We start from the raw sequence: 24,780 nt of genomic DNA, 5'->3' as shown, positions 1-24,780 counted from the left end.
AAAATCTAGGCGGTTAGGGTTTCCTCGCAATCCTGAAGGCCGATCAAATCCAATCAGATCTTGTTTGATCCAATCTTCCTAAAATTTAAATACACAAGTCCGCCATCAATGCACTTTCTAGAACATGCCTTCCATCTTCAGCATCCTGCAAACAATTTGTCAGCATACATCTCGGTCAATCACCATTAAAGCCTCTGTTGTTTCCTTCTCGAGGTCTTCTAACAACTTGATCTTCTTGCTTTGATTTAGATGCCAACAACTCCCTAATTCTTCTCTGTTGTTTATTCTTCCTCGAGCCACATGCTTCTGACCTGATCCAAAAATCACAAGATCCACTTTTAGTGCACACCTGTTGAGATATCTAACTCCACGTGGCACTTTACCAACCTCTGCGAGCTTGCCACCTTGATCCCATGTGGCATCCACATCAACCATTTGTTAACTTGACTTTTTCAGTTGGTTTAGATAGGATCACCGATCAACCATGCTATCGGTTCCTTACTTCTGTCGGTTCACTAACCCTTCCGATCTCAACCATTCTACCAGTTACCTTATCATATATGCCCTCATCTTGAACTATCTATGGAACTCTCAAAACGGTCTCCAAACAGGTAAATCCAAAGTATGCTCATTCCCACAAGTGGGAAGTCATCTTATTTTGCACCTTGCTTATATAACCAATGGACTTACATACCGGTTACCACTCTTGATGACACCATGTCATCAATATTCACAAGACTCCATCTTCAGTCAGGCCAGATTTCTTTGTTTATACAACATTTCTGCAAACAGGCACATGTGATATGAAGTGAGCACATTCATTGTTAGTCATTGCTTCTCATGATGACTACATCTTCATCTGATGGGACACCTATTGTTCTACAACCTCTCAGCATACTGGTTCATTCGTCTCTTCTAGTGTTGATGTGATTCATTTAACATTCTACCTCTTCATCACAAACAACCGCTCAAACACCTCTCCATCTCATCACACAAGTCAGGCACTAACTTGTGTATTGGTGACTCCTGAGGTCATCTTCCTTACCTTTACCATTGTTCTACAACACAAGGTGATATCCAAGATATCACATCTTGTACTCCTTCATTGCAGAGATGCACATACATCTCATCTATTGGTTGACATCAATGACAACACAATGCTGAAATTAGATCTCTCACATCTAAGTATGACACTAAGGTTTCTGTCATAGAGGAAGCCAAGGATCTGAAAGATTTCATAATGGATGGGCTATTTGGCTCTCCAATAGCCTATGAAATGAGAACAATTGGTGAAGCATCCTCAAGGAAAGAGGCAACATTCAACTCCACCAAGAAGGGCAAGGAAGAGGTTGTTCATAAAGGATCTAGTGAAGACTTGGATGTAGAGGTAAAAAACTTTGTCATAAAGCTCAAGAGAGGATCCGACAAGTATAAAGGAAAGTTACCACTCAAATGTTTCAACTATGGTAAAGTTGGATACTTTGCTGCAAAATTTTCTTATAATGAAATCGGTGGAGATGAGAAAAGAAGTTTTAGTAGATCTGCTAGTAAAGACAAAGAAAGAAATGTCTACTAGCAAAAAAGAACAGGCTACCAGAAGCAAAAAAAATTGATATACTATTGAGGATGATGCCATGGACAAATAAAATGCATCAGAAGATGACTACCATGAGAATGAAAGAGAAGTTAATCTCTTTATGGCACTTGATGAACCAATTGGTGAAGATGAGGAAGAAGAAGACATTGAGGCCAAAGTGGATCTAGAAGGTGAGCTCATAAGTGCTCTTGAGGAGCTGAGTAAAACAAGAAGAGAATTCAATAAGCTCAAGCTTGTTGCATTAGATGAACAAGATCTCTTGAAGCAATCCCTAGATGAGTCCAATCAAGTTATATTTGATTTGAAACTCCAGTTGGAAGAAGCCAAGAGGATATGTCAAGTTACATCATCTAATCTGATGAAGAAGGAAAATGAGCATCAAGATCTGGAAGCAGAAATAGTGAAGCTCAGAAAGGAGCTTGAAAAAAGTAAGGAAGAAATGAAAGTAAGAAGCAAATATGAAGGCAACACTAAAGCCTTGGACAAGATGTTGAGAAAATAGAAGCCATCTAAAGATACCAGTGGCTTAGGACTTGAAGAAGGACAATGTTCAAACATTAAGGACACATCTAGTAAGGAGATATAATTCACTTATTTGAATGAAGGTAAAGAGAAGAAGACATTCATGATAAGCAAGGATACTGGTAAGGAGACATATGCAGATGTTGTTAGAAATCACCACACAAACTGGTATACACAATCAATGAACTGGAGGCCACACTCAATGTACCAACATGCAGATCCAAGGAGAAATTCAAGATTTTATCATGAAGGATTCACCAGAGTCAGCAGCATGAAAGGAAGACCTTTGATGAGGCAGCCATTTGCAGGACCAAGGCAACCTAACTGGTATGTTCCAAACTTTCATGGTTATTGTTACTGGTGTAACAAATTTGGACATAGGTTAGCTGACTATAGATTAACCAATAAGAACACTATGTGTTATGAAAGTAGAAATCTATTTAATGCACTCTAGGATATGAATGTTGTTTGTTATCAATACAATGAATTTGGTCATAGGAGTTTTGAATGTAGGAAGAGTGAATCGATGTCCTACAATAGTTTCAAAGATTCATCCTTCAATGAAAATGTTAAATGCTATAATTGTCAAGAGTTTGGACACATAACAAAGTTTTGTAAGAACGGGAAAACCAAGTAGAAGAGGATAGACCCTAATCAAGAACCGGTAGTTAAACCAGAGCACAAAATTGTAGCTGACACGAAGAAGGAAACCAAACCAGTATGGGTTGAGAAAGAAAAGGACAAGGCAGAATCAAGTCTGATAGTGCAGACTGCCTTACATGCTGAAAAGAAAAATCTATGGGTTGTAGACAGTGGTTGTTCCAACCACATGACAAGTGATAAAAATAAATTTATCAAGCTTGAAGATTGGAATGGTGGTTCAGTAAGATTTAGAGACAACTCATCCATCAAAATAAAGGGAAAAGGTACTATAAACATTGATGGAAAACTGAAGGCACATGATGTGTATTATGTGGAAGGCCTAAAGAACAACTTCCTGAGTGTGAGTCAGATGTGTGACAAAGGTTACAAATTCACCTTTGATTGTACCGTCTGCTAGATAAAGAAATACAGTATCGATCATATTATAGCTGAAGGAAAGAGGACATATGGTAATGTATATTGAAAGAAGGTTTTGAATCCGAATGTATGTTGGGACAAGTGGATGAAAGCTGGTTGTGGCACATAAGATTAGGCCACATAAATTTTGATAACTTAGTTGCAGTAAGAAAAAAGAGGTGTGTAAGAAATATTCCACCCATCATCAAACTGGTAAGCACATTTTTTGATGAATTTGTTAAAGGGAAGTAACTAAGGTGAGCTTCAGAACAAAAGAACACAACACCTCAAGACCACTTGAAATTGTACACACAGATCTGTGTGGTCCAACTAGGACAAGAGCTCTTATCAGTGAAATATATTTTATGCTCTTCATTGATTACTATTCAATAATGACATGGATCACTTTCCTACAATATAAATCACAAGCATTTGATAGATTCAAGATCTTTAGGAAGATGGTGGAGAAGGAAAGTGGGTGCAAGCTAAAATGTCTAAGATCAGACTGGGGTGGAGAGTTCACATAAAATGAGTTTGAATATTACTATGAAAGACATGGAATTATAAGGCAATAATTATCCCCTAGGATGCCACAACAAAATGGTGTGGTAGAAAGGAAGAACATGACAGTCAAGGAGATGGCCATAACCATGTTAAATGAGGCCAGTTTGCTAGAAATATATTGGAAGGAAGCGTTCATGCTGCTACATATACCTTGAACTGGGTTCAACTAAGAACAAATAATATAATGACACCTTATGAGTTATGGTATGACCAGAAACCATCAATCAAATACTTCAAGGTATTTGGAAGCAAGTGTTTTATCAAGAGAGATATGGATGGTCTAGGTAGTTTTGATTCCAGGAATGATGAAGGAATCTTCCTTGGTTACTCATCTAACAACAAGGCTTGTAAATGCTACAAAAAAAGACTAAGAGGATTCATTGAGAGTGTGCATGTAAGAGTTGATGAGGATATACATAAAGGAATACAATCACAGGCAAGCTAGCATGATGATTCTGGTGATGAAGGTGAGGAAACTCAGTCAGAAAATGAACTAGAAGAAGCATCCAAAAAGGCTCCTAACAAGTATGTGCAAATGAACCACCTAGAAGAGCATATTTAAGGTAATAAGAGTGATGGTATGTAGACTAGGAGAAGACTTACCTAGAATGGTGAAGTCAACTTCTACCTCATAACTGAATTTGAACCTAAAACATTCAATGAGGCCTGCGAAAGTCAGAAATGGATGGATGCCATGGAAGAAGAGTTGCAGTAGATTGAGAGGAACAAGAGTTGGGAATTAGTCCCTAGACCGAAAGACAAGAACATCATTGGCACAAAATGGGTCTACCGGAATAAGATGAATGAAGAAGGTAAAATTGTTAGGCATCAAGCTATACTAGTGTGCAAAGGTTACTCTCAAGTAGATGGCATTGATTTTGAAGAAACATTTGCACCAGCAGCTAGAGTAGAAGTGATTAGAATGTTTCTATCCTTTTCTACCTACAAGGGTTATAAAGGATATCAAATGGATGTAAAATCTGCCTTCCTCAATGAAAATTTGGAAGGAGAAGTGTACATGGAGAAATCAGAAGGGTTTATGTTACATGATGATAAAAGCTTTGTGTGTCGGTTGAAGAAAGCCCTATATGGTTTAAAGCAAGCTCATAGAGCATTGTATTCAAGGCTAGATCAGTACCTGAAGGAGAAAGGATTCAAAAAGGAGAGTGCTAAAAACAATTTATACATCAAGAAAGATGGAAACCACATGATCATTGTGGTTGTGTATGTAGATGACATTATTTTTGGAGGCAACAAGGACACCCTTTGCAAAGAATTTTCTAATCAAATGTAGTCTAAATTTGAGATGTCAATGCTTGGAGAATTGACACATTTTCTTGGTTTGCAGATATCACAACAAGATAAGGGAATCTTTATCTCACAAACCAAGTATGTAAAGGATATGTTGAAGAAATTTCAGATGGAGGACTACAAACCGATAAGTACTCCCATGGTGACCGAAAGAAAATTAAGAAAGAATGATGAATCACCGATGGTGGATCAAACATTGTATAGATCCACGATAGGCATCTTTTTGTATCTTACTACTTCTAGACTGGACATAGTGCAGGCAGTGTGCATGGTGGCTAGATTTTAAGCTACACCTAAGCAGTCACAAATGAATGTCATAAGCAAAATTTTTAGGTACTTGCAAGGAACACTTAGTTATGGATTGTGGTACCCTAAACAAGGGGAATTCTCTTGGAATCATATACTTATGATGATTGGGCAGGTTGTATTGATGACCAAAAGAGAACAAGTGGTGGTGCATTCTTCATAGGTGACCAGTTGGTCTCATGGCATAGCAAGAAATAGGATTCAATCTCCTTATCAACTGCTGAAGCAGAATAAATTGTTGCAGCTACATGTTGTGATGAATACTAAGAGGTGGGGATGAATTAGTATACCAAAAAATACTGAACTCAAATACTTTATTAGTCTAGTAGTAAACCGGTATAACAGTTTAACTAACAAACTGGTTAACACAAATGCAAACCAAACAACAAGTAAGGCATTCACCCAAAGTCAAAAACCTTGATGGAAAAAACCACGGTTCATTTTTTGACTGAGTTTCCTCACCTTCATATATGATTTCTCTTTCGCTCTTCGCTTGTCTTCTTCTGCATTCTTTTTCTCCTCTTCCTCTATTTTTCTTTTCTCTTCTTCTTCTTTCCACTTCTCTTCGTCCTCATCCTCCTTCTTCTTCTCCTCTTCTTTTCTCTTCTCTTCTTCCTGCTTCCTCTTCTCCTCTTCCTTTCTCTTCTCCTCTTCCTACTTCATCTTCTCCTCTTCCTTTCTCTTCTCCTTTTCCTATTTCTTTTCTTCTTCCTTCTCCTCTTCCTTCTTCTTCTTCTCTTCCTCTTGTCTCTTTTCTTCTTCCTTCCATTTTTTTTCTGCTTCCTTCTCTTGTCTCTTATTTTCCTCTTCTTTCCTCCTGCCCTCTTCCTATTTCCTTGTTTCTTCTTCTTTTCTCTTTGCCTCTTCATCTGCTTGTTTCTTCTTTTCTTCTTCATGTTGCTTCTTCTCTTCCTCTGCGTGTTTTTCTTGTCCTATTGCTTCAGTTGGTGTACCTAGAGTAACATATTCACCTCTCAAGGCATCAACATCAATAGGTTCCATTTGATCAGTGGTCGGTACTCCTTCACTATCATACACTTCATCTGGTTGACTGATTTTTGATTCTTTCTCAGCTTTCCAGTTGGCTTCTGCCACTTGGTGCAACTTTAGAGCGGACTGAGCAAGGGAGTGGGTATCTTTTACCACTTTCGGGACTTTTCCTTCTAGCAATAGGAGTCTCCTTCTTCTCATGAAGAAGAGGCCCTTATATCTTTCCACCACTTCATAAAGTTCAGTTTTAGGCACATCAGGAAAGTATTGTGCAAATACTTCCTCTCTTATTTCCTGTTCCTTCTCTATGGCAATGCGCCACTTGTTATCCAAATAATTATAGATAGAATCAGGTGTCTCAGATTTAATTTCTAATGGCCACCGGTCATTAATACATAAATAATTAATGACTTCCTGTTCAACTTCTTCCTTTTCATCATCATTAAAATCATCAAAGCACTCTTTCAAATCACCAAGCACTTTTCTTCTAATATTCTTAATAGTTCTTTGACAATGTGTCAAAGGTTTGTAGGAGAAAATATCAATATTTATCGGTGCAGATGTTGCCAGTTTATTCTTTGTCTTTTTCCTCGTTTGTCTAGTTTTGTTAGGCTGTTCTTCAGACACAGTGTCCTCTAAGTCTAGTGTGGTGTCTTTTGTCTTCCACTTCCTCTCAAAGACTTTGGCAGAGGCAACTTTCAGTTTCTTCTTTGCTAGTGACTGCTTGGTCACTTTGGGACTTGCTACAGTAACCAGTGCTGATACTGAAGGAACTGCCTTTCCCTTCTTACTGACAATTCTTCAACCAGTGTAACCCTTTCTAAATAGGTGTCAATTCTTTTTGCCTTTGGATCAAGGGGCGAGGCGAGTAGGGTAGAGGCATACCCATCTAGCATGTCATGCATTACCTCATATCCCATGGGCTCCACTCCTGTCTAGGCCCAACTGCCTCCATTATGCACTCATCAACTTTGATGGTGAAGCAGATGTCATCTTCATATTTCTTGACAATATCATCTAATATTCTTACTCTTTGGCTCATTTTGCATTTGAACTCATCAAAGTATTTGTTCAGAACTTCTGGATAACCGGTTCCAACCGCTTGAAGGCTTTCCTTGATTTGCTTTATAACCAGTTGGTCGGCAGACCACTGAATATCTCCAACTCCTGGGAAGTAACCTTGGAAGTAGAAGAACAACCCAACCAATAGTTGTCCAAACTTATATCTTAGGGCATTGTCCTGTTTAATTGACTTTAGGTTCCCCAGAAGTTGCCTTTGCATACAGGTGCATAGATCAAATGATGCATCTTCTTTGATCATCCTGTAAGCAGCATTTACCGTTGTAGCAGAGATAAAGTTGATCCTACTAGCATAAAATGTCCGGTAACCTATTACCATGTAGGCATATTTGACCAGATCATCCTTGATGGGATTGATGGTCATTCCCTATTGGTCGCTCATAGAATTGGTGAGCTTGATCATTTCTATCTTGTTGATCTTCCTTAGGGCTGGCACTTCACCAACGTTACAGAAATCAGTGATGGCATGAATCGCTTCTGGTGTGACATCATGCGTCCACTCTAAGTACATTTTATCACCGTGCACTCTGCTCAGAATGATGCAGATGTGATCATCTGAAAACTCTTCAAGGAAATAGACTGCATTATGAAGCTTCTTCTTTTCCAAGACATTGAATTCCAGTTTGATCTTCTTGTCCTTTCCGCAGAATAAGCTTAACTGAGAATGGATCATCAAAGATCCTAGGTCTTCAATTTTACAATCAATATAGTCTGAAATAGCTTCCTCCACTATAACACCAACGGGTATTTAAGATAGGGCATTATATTTTACCTTTCGTTGAATGAAGTCTACTGATTCAATGGGTGCACTAGAGCTAGAGTGTGATGCGGAAGCCATGATAAGCAGAGAAATTTGAAAAATACCTTCATAAATCGGAATTTAGGGCTTTCAAATTACACTTTGCCACACACTCCTTCGGTTGCTAAAATATCACTTTGTGTTCTACACTTGACCGATTGATATTCGCTTCTGATTCTTCTTCAAGGTTTTGAAAAATTCTTTGAATCACAATCCAAATCGCTTTTCATTGCCCAGTGCTTAAAAACTTCTTCGCTCAAGAACTGATATGTGAAAAATGACTTGAAAAATCCTTTTAAACAAGTTCTTCACCTACCATAATAAATGCTCCACTATTAGGGCTTAAACCCTAATTTGCCTTTTACCATTTCTGGTCTTCTGCCAGTTGACAGGTATCACATACCGGTTAAGGTCTTTTACCAGTGTAAACCAGGGGTTCGAAACATTTCACCGTTTGCTCCCCCTAAGCTTTTCTGATGCTTAGTTTGCCGGTTCAGTGACTTCCACACTAGGTGCAAAAACTGATTCTTCTTGAGACACTTCTTCTGGCTTCTTCTTCCAGGTTTTCTTCATATCCACTTGAACAACTTCAACATCAATCTTTCCTTCTGGAGTGACCGGTATATCATCCGATATGTTCTTTCTCATTCTACAGAATCTTGTTGTATGACCCAGTTTGTTGCAATGATAGCAAATCATTCCAGGTGCTCTCTAAGGTCCATTATTCATGTTTCCATTCTTCCTTCTGCATGTTGCAGTAGTGTGACCACTACCATGATAGATCAAATAGGTTTCTCTCCATCTGGTTGCTGCTTGATAGCCACTGTTTCCCGACTGATGATTATAGGTATTAAACTGGTTTGGGTTTTGGTTCCCAAAGGGTTCAGAAAAACTCCTTGACTCCTTTGAGGATACCTTACGGTGTTGTGCATGACAGACCTGCATTCAAATTCTCTATACCCAAACTTGTTGCATGCATAACAATTACCATTGAATCTATTGGGTCTAGGCTTATCGTTTAGAAAATAAGGAAAATTATTGTAAGCCTTACTTCTACATATATTAGCAGTGTATTCTTCCTTGAGACAATTAAAGCAAACAGGTTTGAACTTTTGCTTACCTTTATCCTTTGGTGTCGGTTGCTTCTTTGATGCTCCATCTTGTGTTCCAGAGGTCTCACCTTCCTCATATTCAAAGAAACCAAGTCCATTGGTATTCTTTACCGGTTTAGCTGATTCAAGCTTTTTCTCTAGCTTAACAGGACTCTTATTGAATTTGGCAAGTATTTCCTTTGACTCAGTAAGTTCTTTGGTAATAGCAGCATTAGATTCCTTCAAGGTTGCATTCTCAGAAATAGCCTTATTTATTTCACCTTGCATTTCCTCTTTTTCTACTTTGCTCTCTTGGAGATGAGCAGTAAGTGCATTGATCTCTTGCTTCAGCTTGGAGATCTCATGATCTTTGTCTTGTACAAGATCTTCATCTTTCCTCTGGTTCTCAAGCTCTTGACACATTCTAATAGTCAGTCCTTCAAGTTCCCTTCTTAGGTTGGCATTGGACTCATTCAGTTTTTCAACTTCTTGAACTAGGGCTTCCATGTCCGCTTCATCAGAAGAACTGTTTTCAGTTAGCTCCATCAGTTTTTCAGCATGCTCTCTTCTTTTTTCCTGGGAGGCCTTATATTTGACTTTAACTTCATCATAGGCTTGCTTAGTCTGAGTGAGCCGATGAGTAAGTTTCCTCACAGTGTATTCCCCATATCTCTTTCCAAGTGGTTAGACTTATAGAAAGGTTGGCTCTGATACCAATTGATGAATACTAAGAGGGGGGAGTGAATTAGTATACCAAAAAATACTGAACTCAAACACTTTATCAGTCTAGAAGTAAACCGGTATAACAGTTTAACTAAAAAACTAGTTAACACAAATGCAAACCAAACAGCAAGTAAGGCATTCACCCATAGAAGCACAATCACCATAACACAAGAGACTTTGACATGGAAACCCAAATGGGAAAAACCACGGTAAGATGAAACTCACAAGTAACTATCTGCAGAATAGCAACCAAACCGGTTAAGGTCAGACCGGTTAAGGTCATACAATGTTCTTTACTAGAATAGATCCTATTAGGAATCTCAATCTTTGTTAGGAGATAAGTCTGATTAAAGACTACCTTGTGAGAGGATTTTAGATCCATAGATGTGAATCACCTTGTTAGAGGATTTACAAAGGCTTTTCTTGGCCTACCCGGTTAAGGGTTTCTAACTTGTCAAAAATGTGAGTAATCAACAAGTGAATGATCTAGCAAATAACACAGTCTACTTGGTTAGATCCATTATAGCTCATTGCTAATGCATTTCAACATTACTTCAATCTTCAGTAAATCCACACTTTGTTACAGCACACAGACTTGATCTTCTCTATTAAGATCACACATACAAGAACTCATCAACCACCAAAAACCCTAATAGCTACACACATATCCTAAAATCCTTGACATGATGTCCTTAAAAGGAATCTGATTTCATATCAGTCCAATAGGATTACATTGCAAGTTCCTAGGTGCATTGTATCTAGACACATTTGGTAACACAACACAAAATTACCGTCAAAGTGTCGGTCGATGGTAACTCATCACAAAAATATATTGGTTGGTAACTCATCACAGAGTATTACCAGTTTATACAACTTTACTGATTACTGATTGGTAACTCAGAGCAATACTAGTTTAACTATTAAACAGATTACCGGTTGACAAAAATGAAGACTGGGAAAATGATAACTGCCGCTTCTAGTTCCTTTTCTCTATTCCGCTTGAGATCCTTGAACTGCTTGAGGTCCTCATGTCGCTTGAGATCAGTAAACACTTTCAGCAAGATACCGATAGTCTAAAGACTATAACATAATATCGATTTGAAACAAATACTGGTTGAGAATAACTCATACATACAAAAAGTGATCTCATAGAAAGTGTTTGTCCATTAATGATAATCACAACATAATCATCAAAAATGCCAACATGCTGCTATCAATTGCATTAGATGAAGCAAACCCTCAAGGACATACATGTAGACATCTCTAATCCTATTCCCATCTGGTGTGATAATTCAAGTGCCATCAACATATCAAAGAATCTGGTGATGCATTTTAGGACAAAGAATATAGCCATAAAGTATCATTTTCTCAGAGAGAAGGTTGAAGGATGGGAAGTAAAGATGGACTATGTCCCTACAAGGGAACAAGTGGTAGACAATTTCACCAAACCATTGCCGGTAAGAACTTTTGAGTACTTAAGACACAAGTTGGGACTTATGTCACCTGCCTTATGCACTTAGGTTAGTAAGGAGTGTTGGCCATTTGGAGGAATTGATTATGTGTTGCATTGATGTTTTATCATTGATGTCAACACTAGTTGTTTTGGCTTCTTTACCGACATCCTTTTGGTCCTGGTAAGTTGTTTGGTTTCAGGTTGGATTAGATCATGATGATCTGGTATGCTTTGGACCCTGGTATGCTTTGGTTTTTGGAATTGTCTTGTATTTGCTACTCATGCTACTCGAATTCATGTTCAGTTAGTTGGTTTTGATTTGATGATCGGATGCTATCTTATATGCTGGTAAGCTTGGTTTGTTGATTTGGTGAAGCTTTCACTAGTAGAGGTTTGTTGAAGATCTTTGATGTTATGCATAAGTGGTGTTGGTGCAGCTTCTAGTAGAGATTTAGGATGCTGATGGTTATTTTGTTTGAGACTTTGCTGATTGGGATCATTTATTTAGCGTGTGTGGACCTAAACTGGGTTTGGTACTATCTAGGTTATAGACCGACTTAATGTAGCATGTTTATTGGACTTCTCGATGTGTTTTCAGGATATCTTATGGGTTGGAAATTATTTGTTTGGTCTCAAGTCGACATGTTTTGTAATTATGTAATTTATTTATTGTCTGGTGGTCGACCTTATTGTTTGTGGTCAAGGGTTTGTATATATATAATGTAAGATCTCATTGTAGATCATATATGGAATGTAAGGGATAATGAAAAGGATGTATAGGAGCAAATAATATAATAATCATTCATGCAGAGGATTTGGTTGATCATTGGTGATCAAGTTGGGTTTATGTAAGAGGATTAAGTTCTTCGATATTGAGCTTAACCACAACTATATTCAGGAATAGGAGATGCTATTTGTTGGCATTTGCATGAAGATTGCATTGATGAACTATTTTGTTGTCATTGATGTTAATTATAACCAGTAATGATGTTCTGTTGACATTGTTTTGCAACCGGTATGAGAGATAAGTGGTCAAAACCGGTATTACTTGAGAAGCAGTGAGATCAATAGGTAACCCTACCTTTAGATGTGCTAAACCCTAACCGATGGAGCTTGGTATATCGGTTGTATTAGTTTATGATCAAATGATGATCGGTAATGATTATGCCACATATGCATGTTGTATGTGAAGAGTTTCAAATGGTTTTTGCACATAGAGATAATGGTTTTTATCTTGGGAATGAGCGAGTACATTGCATGTAATGGAAACCGCATGATGAGCTACAAGAATCGATGAAGCAGTGATCAAGGAGCGATTGAGGTTGTCTTGAACAATGTGCAATAATTGCTATGTAATCCAACGGTCATAGTTGAACTGATTTGTTTGTAATCTCTATGAGATCTTGGGTTTGTCATGTGTTACTGACCTATTGTTTTTCTTATAAGGTTGATGAGTGTTTTGTTGTAGTGTTGGCAATTTTGGTTAAGTGTAAGAGTGATTGGTTGTCGAACCAGAAGGTGTATCTACAGTATGTGTGAAGGAAGATAGGAGCATGAAGAGGATATGATCAAGAAGAGTAGTTCTATTTACCAGATCAATAAACCCATGTTGTTTTCTAACAATTACAACTGTCAAATCCCTTAACTGAGTAATCTCTAACAGGCTTAGTGCTATCTAAATCTTCTAACTAGGTGATCCATTAGCTTGGATTTCAAATCCTCTATTGAGGTTACTCCAAATAGGGTATTACTTCTAATAGGGCATTATAGTCAATCCCTTAACCAGGTGGTCCCTAATAGGATCTGTTCTTAACAAGACTTTTTGTAAAGCTTTAACAGGCTTGGCTCCTAATAGGGTGAACTTTAGAAGAGTTCAGAATACTTGTGGGTATTCATCCCCATCGTTGTTTTTACCATTTAGGTTTCCACTTCAAAATCATTGTGTCAAGTGGTGAATGTTTTTGTGGTTCTATTTTCTATGGTTTATTTGCTTAACTTCTAAATCTACTTTGATATGATTAGATGACTGACAGTAATCTGAAATATGCTTTTACTATTGCTAGTAAAGTATTTGAATATTTTTGTTAAAAGGTGTTAAGATTTTTAGAGCTATTATATTGTTATTCTATTATGACAATCAACCAGTATGCTTGACAGTGATATTGCAATTTCTAGTTCAGTGTTTGAACCAGTTAGTTCTGAGATTAACTTGTGAGATTGTTTTTGAGTTTCGAGGAAAGTTTAGTCAATTTTCTATCTACTAATTTACCACCCCCCTCTCAATAGTTGTCTGGATCCTTATTGATTCATCATACCATCAATTGGTATTAGAGCACTTCAGGTCCTCTAGTATCTAAGCCTATTAGCTTAAGGTAAAGATATTGAAGAATATGATGAATAAAGAAGGTCCAAAGTTTAATAGGGAAAACTATGGAATATGGAGTGATAGAATTAAAATCTATATCAAGAGTCTAAGAATTCAATAGTGGGAACATGTTGTTGCTCAATATGTTGCACCTAATGGAACTATGTTTGATGATCAAAAGAAATAGCAACAAGAAAATAATCAAGTGTTAGAGGCCATTATCAGTTCTTTGTCTAATTCAGAGTATGTTGATGTCCATGGTCTGGAGACTCCTTATGAGGTGTGGAAGAAACTTGAGGAAATATATAACGGTGATGAGCATGTGAAGATTGCCAAAGAAGAGAGTCTGAGAGGAAAGTTTGTTGACATGCGGATGGCTGAAGGTGAGAATATTCAACAGTATGGTCAAAGGATCAAAGAGATAGTTGGTGAGATCAAGAGTCTTGGTGGTAAAGTGGAGGATGCCATAGTGGTTAGTAAGGTGTTGAGAACCCTTCTACCGATCTATGCTATTTGAGTTGTGGCCATTCAAGAGTTAAAGTCTATTGATAAAACTAAGGTAACTCTTGACTCCATCATTGGTAAACTTATTGCATTTGAATTAAATGGTTATGATGGTAGTGCTCAGAAATCTGAATTTGAATTTAGAACTTAAATTTTTAATCCATCTACGAGGAAAAGAAGAGATGTTAGTCATAGCTATGAATCTAGATCCAATAGAGAAGTTGATGATGAAGACAATCTGATTGAGCTTGAAGAATTATTGGCCAAGCGGTTGCCTAGAGGTACCGGTAAGTACAGAGGTAAATTACCTTTGAAGTGCTTTGCATGTAACAAGATTGGACACATTGCAACTAACTTTCCTAATGGTGACAATGAGCATAAGCATGAGAAGTACAAGAAGTTCAAAGGAAAAGGCAAAAGAGATTGTCTCATTGCAGTTGATGGTGGTATCACTGATGAGGAATCTGAGGAGGATGCTAATGAAGACATTACCTTTGTTTCCATTAAAGAGGACACATTTGATCATAAGGCATTAGTTTCTTGCATGGATTGTTCTGATGATTGGATCATAGATAGTGGTTGTTCACACCACATGACTGGTGAACAGAGTAAATTTCTTTCTTTGAAGGAATTTGATGGAGGAGTTGTGAGATTTGGAAATGACTCATCTTGCATGGTAAAAGGAAAGGGAACTATTTCTCTTAATGGAAAGAGTAGTGCAGATGATGTCTACTGGGTTGAAGGATTAAAGCACAATCTTTTAAGTGTAGCTTAACTCAATGACAGAGGCTATCCATTGGAATTTAAGAATGGAATGTGCAAAATCTATGGGAGAAAAGGTGAACTAATTGCAGTCGGTAAGAAGACAAAAGGTAACCTATTTCACTTGAATCCTAAACTCAACAACTATTTAATTGCTAAAGTGGATGATAGTTGGCTTTGGCATCAAAGATTTTGTCACATAAATTTTGATAACATTGTTAAAGTCAGTAAGTCAAGTCAGTAAGAGGTTTTCCTAAGTTGGACAAACCATTGAGTGCTCTATGTAAGGAATGTCAATTATGAATGATGAGATCCTCAAATTTTAAGAAAAATCTTTCTCAGCAGAACATTTGTTAGATTTGGTTCACACAGATCTCTGTGGACCAATAAGAACTAAAATTATTCAAGGTGATAGATATTTTATGATCTTCACTTATGATTTCTCAAGAATGATGTGGGTCATATTCGTAAAGGACAAAGTAGAAGCCTTTAGTAAGTTCAAGGCATTCAGGGCCTTAGATGAAAAGGAAAGTGGTAAGAAGATAAAGTGTCTGAGGATGGATCAAGGAGGTGAATTTACTTCAGAGGAATTCACTAGATATTGTGAAGACAATAGTATTAACAAGTAGCTTTCTGCATCGAGGACACCACAATAGGAAGGTATTGCAGCGAGAAACAACCAGTCAGTTTTTGAAGCTGCTAGAACGATGCTAATACAAGGAGGTGTAGCAAAACATTTATGGAGAAAAGTTGTCAGCACAACTATCTACACTATGAATCAAATATTGGTAAAGAGAGGTAAGGATAAAACTCCTTATGAATACTGGTATGGTAGATCACCTAATGTCAGTTATTTTAAGATTTTTGGCAATAAATGTTTTATCAAGAGAGGTGACTATGTTAGCAAGTTTGAGGCTAAAAGTGATGAAGGCATATTTCTTGGTTACTCCACCAAGAGTAAGTCCTACAAATGTTACAACAACCAGACAAAGAGAATCATTGAGAGTGTTGATCTCTGAGTGGATGGGTATCCTGAAGTTTTAGGAGAAACCTATGAGGAGAAAAAGGAAGATGAACCTTGCATTCTGATTTTGGAACCAGAATCGGTGAAGCCAGAAGTTGGTGAAGTGAATGTTGTTGTACCAGTTCAACTAGAATAGGTAGATTGTGAAGAAGAAGATGATAGTCAGGAAGAACAACGTGAAGATAATGATCATATTATTTCAAGGTATGTGAGACTCAATTATAATCCTGACCAGATTATTGGAGATAAAGATGTTGGAGTATTAACTAGAAGAAGAATTGGAGAGAATTCTTGCTTGATCTCTACTATTGAGCCAAGAACTGCCAAGGAAGCATTTGGAGATGATCATTGGATTAAAGCTATGGAAGAAGAGATTGACCAGATTGAGAAGAACAACACATGGACCCTAGTACCCAGAATGATGAATAAAAATGTGATACACACAAAATGGGTATTTAGGAATAAGCTGAATGAAGATGGAGTAGTAGTCATAAACAAAGCTAGATTGGTTTGCAAAGGTTATGCACAAGAAGAAGGAGAAGACTATGGTGAGACATTTGCACCAATTGCTAGATTGGAAGGTGTTAGGACTCTACTTGCTTTTGCAACATATAAGGGATTTAAAGTATATCAGATGGATGTGAAGTCAACATTTCTACATGGAATAATGGAAGAGGAGGTATACATTGAGCATCCAGATGGTTATGCTTTGACTAATGAAAAGGATATGGTGTGTAAACTGCACAAGGAATTGTATGGTTTGAAGCAAGCACCAAGAGCATGGTATGAAAGGCTAAATTCACACCTGTTGAAGATAGGTTTTCAAAGAACCAGTGAAGACAACAATATATATCTCAAATATGAAGGAGGTAAGATACTGGTTAGTGAAGTGTTTGTAGATGATATCATATTTGGAGGCAATGATGAGATGAGTGATGACTTTACAAATGAGATGAAAAGTGAATTTAAAATGTCTCTAGTAGGAGAGATGAAATTATTCATAGGTTTGCAAATTCAGTAGATGAAGAGTGGTATTTTTATCACACGGTCTAAGTATGTGAAAGAGGTATTGAAGATATTTGGAATGGGTGACTATAAACCAGTTGAGACACCAATGGTTATAGGTTGCAAACTGTCGAAGGAGGATGATGCTGGTGGCATTACAGTAAAAAAGAGATTGTTGGCATTTCAATATCAGAAGATTGTTGATATCCAGTAAGGATATTGAGAAGGTTGTTGAAGATTATTGATATAACTGAAGAAGGATGATAACTATCTTTATAACATTATTTTGTCATTGATGCCAAGAAATTGATTATCTGTTTCAGTATGATGTTGCCATATCTTGAGAAGATTGATTTGAAGAGAATTAAGATGTTGGTAAAAAACACAAAAAGAATTTGATGAATAAGGGGAGGAATAAAATATTCAATGGGCAACTATTACCGAGTTAGACAATGATGAGATCATGATGTTTAGATTGTTTTGATATCCTACATATGTTGTTGATTGTAAGGCTAATACTATACTATGTCACCAAGCAAAGAACCTAGTCGGTAAACCCTAAGATTATCGATATTGATTAATGAAGGTAGAATGTCTACCAAGTAAAGTTTAGTATTTACCGAGTTGCAACCAAGTTATGACAAATGACATTGGATGGATAAAAGCACTATTTAATGAAGGACAATGATTAGCTGGAGATGTATAAATGATTAGCATGCCATGCATGAAGTTTGTTAAGGATCTATGGCAAAGGAAAATCGGCAAGAAGATCTACAGCGCAGATTGAACCGCAATAACCTTATGCAAGTTCCAAGAAAGGAATGCAAGTCCCGAGGCAAGGTAAAACATTTTTAGATTGGAAGGATAAATTGAACCTAGTCAAGATTGAAAAACTGATGGCTAAGATTGATCATGGGAAATGTGATCAAGGAGATTAAGCGATTAGCAATTGTTAATAAATAAGGAATTGTTGATAAACAATGTATGCGGGCAAGTGTAAGCACAAGGATGCTACATAGTGATTACCGAGTGCATAAGCTTGAAGACCTATTTGAATAACAGAGTAGAGAGCCCAACAGACGGACAAGATAAGTCCTATGACTAGATTGTTTTGAGCAAATAAGAATCTGCTTTAGCATTTTAGATGTGAAGTTGTAGATATATTTTTATTACTATTATTTTGTAAGTGATAGGAAATCTCTTAACCGAGTGGACTTAACAGTCTTATTTGTAAACCCTCTAGCAAGGTAACATTCTAAATGAGTGTTTGAAATCCTTTGACAAGGTCACTTCTAACAAAGTGAAGATCCTAACAAATCTGAGGGAAATCCCTTAACTGGGTCACATCTAGCAATGTGTTTGTAATCTTTAACAGGTTTGCTTTTAACCGAGCATACTCTAGAAGAGTATATTTCTTAGTGGGTCCAAAATCCCACAGTGGTTTTTCCCTATTTGGGTTTCCACATTAAATCTGGTGGTATGAGTGTTATGATGATTATGTGTTTATGAGTTTGCATGTTTAGCAGTTTTGGTTATATTGTTGAAGTATAAGTTACCGAGGTTGAATCTGTTGATTTTATGGAAGATTAAGTTTGTATGATTCATCCCCCCCCCCCCCCCCTCTCATCTTGTTAGCTATTGGCATCTGTACTTTACTTTTAGTATCAAAACTTACAATTGGTATGAGAGCTTAGGACTCTAGAAGAAAAGTTTAAAGGTACTTGAGGCAAAGATCTGAAGATGTATAAAAGGGATGCACCAAAGATGAACAAGTCAAGTTTATCTACATGGCAGAAAAGGATGAAGCTGCATTTATCGGGAATTGGAGAATATGCAACATATTATCTGGAGAATGATTACATTGCACCGAGCACCCACCCAATGACTTTGAAAGAGATAAAGGCAAAGCAAGAGCATATTCAAGCTATGATTGAAATAACATCAGCATTGATCGACTCAAAGTTTAATGATCTAGAAGGTTGTAATGATGCAAAAGCAATGTGGACTAAGCTCATATATGTGTATGGCAGTGATGAACATGTTCAAAGAGCAAAAGTAGATAGTCTAAGAGGACAACTTGAATCCATGAGAATGAATGAAGGTGAGAACATAACCCAATACAGTACAAGACTAAAGGAGATTGTCAATCAAATTAAAGGAGCAGGTGGAACTATTGAAGAAAAGGATATAACAAGTAAGTTGTTGAGAACCCTTCTACCAGTTTATGCTATTCGAGTCTCTGCAATCAATGAATTGAGGTTTGTACCTAACATGCCAATTTCTTTGCATGCTACTATTGGCAAGCTACATGCATTTGAGTTAAGTAATTTTGATAACAGTGGGTCTTCGGTAAATAAAGTAGAATTTGCATTCAATTCTTTTCATATTGGTGAATCTGATGATTACAATGATAGAATGAGTAAGTACTCTGAAGGGAATCATAGTGGAGCAAGTGAAATATTTCGTAAGAACATGAAAGAAGTGCACAAACTGTATGAGGAAATCAAGAAGCAAGAAGAGTTTGAAGCATTATTAGCCAGAAGGTTACCAAGAGGAAAAGGTAAGTATAAAGGAAAGCTACCTTTAAAATGTTTCAATTGTGATAAAATAGGGCATATGGCTTCTAACTGCCCTGACAAAGAATCTAGTGAAAAGAGAGAATACTGATCTAACAAGTAGAAAGACAACCAATACATAGGACACCGAGACTTCAGAAGGAGAGATAGAAAGACATGTCTAGTAGGTGATGAGGAATCCAATGATGACAAATCTGATGAAACTGATATAGAGGAAGTTGTTTATGTGGCTATTAAAGATGGATCTGATGAAGAGAGGTATGAAGAAAAAGCCCTAATATCTCACATAAATAATAATGATTCTTGGATCATAGACAGTGGATGCTCAAATCATATGACAGGTGATAAAAACAAGTTTGTTAAATTAGAAGACTATGATGGAGGCTATGTAAGATTTGGTAATGATGCACCATGTCCGGTGAAAGGTAAAGGATCTATAACACTTCTTGACAATGCTAAATGTGATGATGTATACTAGGTTGAAGGTTTGAAATACAATTTGTTGAGTGTAACACAGCTACATAATACAGGATACCGAATAGAATTTCAAAAAGGAATTGTCAAAGTTCATGACAAGAATGGAAAGTTAGTTGCTACCAGGACACAAACAAAAGGTAATACATTTCATCTTGACTCAACTCAGAACAAGTGTCTTTATGCAAAGATAGATGATACTTGGTTATGGCATAAAAGGTTTTGTCATGTAAATTTTGATAATCTAATCAAAATAAGTAAGAAGCACTGAGTAAGAGGTCTACCGAGTCTTGAAAAACCTGAGAATGCTATGTGCCAAGGATGCCAGATGGGTAAAATGACAAGATCAAGCTTTACAAGTAAGTCCTACAATTCTAAAGGAATTTTAGATCTAGTACAAACTGATCTTTGTGGTCCCATGAAAGTTCAAAGTTATTATGGTGATAAATATTTCATATTATTTGTGGATGATTACTCACGGATGATGTCAGTCATGTTTTTAAAAGAAAAATCAGAAGCTTTTCAAATGTTTAAATGGTACAAGGCAAGAGTTGAAAATGAAACAGGAAGACAACTGAAATGTCTTAGATCTGATAGAGGAGGAGAGTTCACTTCTGATGAATTTAATTTATTCTACAATGATCATGGTATAAAGAGACAAGTATTTGCACTGAGAACACCTCAGCAAAATGGGATAGCCAAGAGAAGAAACAGATCAATTGTGGATTGTGCCAGAACCCTGATGATAGAAAAGAGGGTACCTCAAATATTCTGGAGAGAAGTAATGAGCACTGCAGTTTACACCCTGAACCGAGTTCAACTGAAGAAAGGAACTATGAAGACACCATATGAAATCTAGTATGACAAGAAACCTAATGTAAGTTATTTTAAAATCTTTGGAAGTAGATGCTATGTTCACAAAGATGACAGAAATGAAAAGTTTGATCAGAAAAGTGAAGAAGGAACATTTCTTGGTTATTCTTCTAGAAGTAAAGCATTTAAATATCTAATCAAGTCATCTAACAAAATAGTGGAAAGTGCAAATGTGAAAATTGATGAACTTGCAGAAAGAAATGATGAAGGAGATTCCAAAGAACTAGAAGATTATGAAGAATTTGTTTATGTTCAACCGAGAAGTCCTACCGATAAAACTGTTAAAGAAAATGAAGATAGTGTCCAATTACCGAGTGATGAAGAAGATCATACATAACCTACCAAGCCGATATTAGCCAAGTATGTCAAAAGAAATCATGCATCAAGTCAGATTATAGGAGATAAGGATGATCCAGGGATGACAAGAAACAAACTGAGACATAACACATGTCTGATATCTGAATTTGAACCAAGAATAGTGAAAGAGGCATTTAACAGTGAAGATTGGGTAAATGCTATGATAGAAGAGATTGATCAAATCAAGAAGAATGACACATGGACACTGATCCCAAGACTGAAGGACAAAAATGTAATCGGTACAAAGTGGATTTTCAGAAACAAGCTAAATGAGAAAGGTGAGGTCATTCGCAAAAAAACAAGACTAGTTTGCAAAGGTTATGCTCAAGAAGAAGGCATAGATTATGGTGAGACTTTTGCACCTGTGGCTAGACTTGAAGGAGTAAGAACATTGTTGGCATATGCTGCTTTCAAAAATTTCAAGGTATATCAAATGGATGTTAAATCTGCATTTTTGAATGGTATACTAGAAGAAGAAGTTTACATTGAACAACCTAAAGGATTTGTTGAAGATAAGAGCAAAGATCAGGTATGCAAACTGAACAAAGTTTTATATGGTCTGAAACAAGCACCTAGAGCATGGTATGAAAGACTGCACTCTTACTTAATCAAGATTGGTTTTATAAGGACAAGTGACAACAACAATATGTTCATGAAGAAAGATGAGGACAATGGAATACTGATCTTAGCCATATTTGTTGATGACATTATATTTTGTGGAAATGACTCTTTATGCAAAAACTTTGGAAATGAAATGTGCAAATAATTTGAGATGTCACTAATCAGTGAGATAAAGTACTTTATAGGTTTACAGATACTGCAAATGAAAGATGAGATTTTCATTACTCAATCTAAGCACATAAAGGAAATCTTGAAGAAATTTGGAATGGAGGATTCTAAACTTGTAAGTACTCCTATGACTACTAACTGTAAACAATCAAAGAATGATGAATATGCATCTGTTGATGAGATACTTTACCGATCTATGATTGGAAAATTGCAATATGTTGTGCATAGCAAACTGGATATAGCATATGCAGTAGGTATTGTAGCAAGATTCTCTGCAGATCCCAAGGAAACACATATGACAACAATCAAGAGAATTTTCAAATACCTAAGAGGCACTGAAGATTATGGCTTAGTATATGAAAAGAGGAATAATTTTGATTTAAAAGTTTATACTGATGCTGATTGGGTAGGCAACATTGATGACAGGAAAAGCACAAGTTGTGGAGCTTTATTTTTAGGAGAAAGACTAGTAAGTTGGCTTAGCAAGAAACAAGGATGTATCTCACAGTCAACAACAGAAGCTGAATATTTTGCTGTAGCAATGAATTGTACCAATATAGCATGGATCAAACAACTGTTGGAAGGTATAAATGAGAAAGTTACCGAGCCAGTAACTATATTCTGTGATAATACTAGTGCCATTAACATTTCAAAGAATCCAGTAATGCACTCTAAGACAAAGCATATATCTATAAAGTATCATTATCTCAGAGAAGAAGTTCAAGAGAAGAAAGTTGTGCTAGAATATATCAGATCAAAGGAGTAATTAGTAGACATCCTCACAAACCCATTACCAAGGGACATTTTTTAGTATCTCAGAAGCAAGTTAGGGGTCCTACCCCTATCTTCTACTCACTGATTGAGTTCGATGAAAGAATCAATTCGATGAATCTATAGAATATTATGTGTGGATTGATGTTGATTTATGCACTTTAGAAGGTTTTCTAAAGTTGTGCAGGAAATAGTGAATAGAGACAAGTTGCTCTGACCGAGACTGAGATGATACATAGCAAGGCAAATCACTTCATAGAGGAAGAAATCCTGATTTAGTTCTTTTACTTTTTGGCATTGTTGTCAAAGGGGGAGAAGACTAAATGGTTGATTGAATGGTAAAGCCCTGAATGATGAAATAATAGAAGACTAATGACAGGGGGAGAAGATTGCAAAAACGGAGAAGACTAAATGCTAGACAACAACTCAAGGATAACAAAAGAAGTCTAACAGCAATCTGAATCTGAATCAATTTGAATATCTTGTTGGTATTACCATTTAATTGTTGGTTTTGCCATCAATGCCAAAGGGGGAGATTGTTGGCATTATAGTAAAAAAGAGATTGTTGGCATTTCAATATTAGAAGATTGTTGATATTCAGTAAGGATATTGAGAAGGTTGTTGAAGATTATTGATATAACTGAAGAAGGTTGATAACTATCTTTATAACATTATTTTGTCATTGATGTCAAGAAATTGATTATTTGATTTAGTATGATGTTGCCATATCTTGAGAAGATTGATTTGAAGAGAATTAAGATGTCAGTAAAAGACACAGAAAGAATGTGATGAATAAGGGGAGGAATAAAATATTCAATGGGCAACTATTACCGAGTTAGACAATGATGAGATCATGATGTTTAGATTGTTTTTATATCCTACATATGTTGTTGATTGTAAGGTTAATACTGTACTATGTCATCAAGCAAAGAACCTAGTCGGTAAACCCTAAGGAACCTAGTCGGTAAATCCTAAGGTTATTGATATCGGTTAATGAAGGCGGAATGTCTACTGAGTAAAGTTTAGTATTTACTGAGTTGCAACTGAGTTATGACATATCACATTGGATGGATAAAAGCATTATTTAATGAAGGAAAATGATTAGCTAGAGATGTATAAATGATTGGTATGTCATGCATGAAGTTTGTTAAGGATCTATGGCAAAGGAAAATCGGCAGGAAGATCTACATCGTAGATTGAACCGCAATAACCTTGTGCAAGTTCCAAGAAAGGAATGCAAGTCCTGAGGCAAGGTAAAACATTTTTAGATCAGAATGATACATTGAACCTAGTCAAGATTGAAGATTTGATGGCTAAGATTGATCATGGGAAATGTGACCAAGGAGACTAAGCGGTTAGCAATTGTTTATAAATAAGAAATTGTTGATAAACAATGTATGCGGGCAAGTGTAAGCACAGGGATGCTACATAGTGATTACCTAGCACAGAAGCTTGAAGACCTATTTGAATAATAGAGTAGAGAGCCCAGCAAAGGGACAAGATAAGTCCTATGACTAGATTATTTTGAGCAAATAAGAATCTACTTTAGCATTTAAGATGTGAAGTTGCAGATATATTTTTATTACTGTTATTTTGTAAGTGACAGGAAATCTCTTAACCAAGTGGACTTAACAGGCTTATTTGTAAACCCTCTAGAAAGGTAACATTATAAATTAGTGTTTGAAATCCTTTGACAAGGTCACTTCTAACAAAGTGAAGATCCTAATAGATCTAAGGGAAATCCCTTAACCGGGTCATATCTAGCAATGTGTTTGTAATCTTTAA

The sequence above is a fragment of the Cryptomeria japonica genome, chromosome 3, assembly GCF_030272615.1.
Source record: "Cryptomeria japonica chromosome 3, Sugi_1.0, whole genome shotgun sequence".
Lineage (NCBI taxonomy): Eukaryota > Viridiplantae > Streptophyta > Pinopsida > Cupressales > Cupressaceae > Cryptomeria > Cryptomeria japonica.
The sequence above is the reverse complement of the archived record's forward strand: the minus strand, read 5'-3'. Positions refer to the sequence as shown.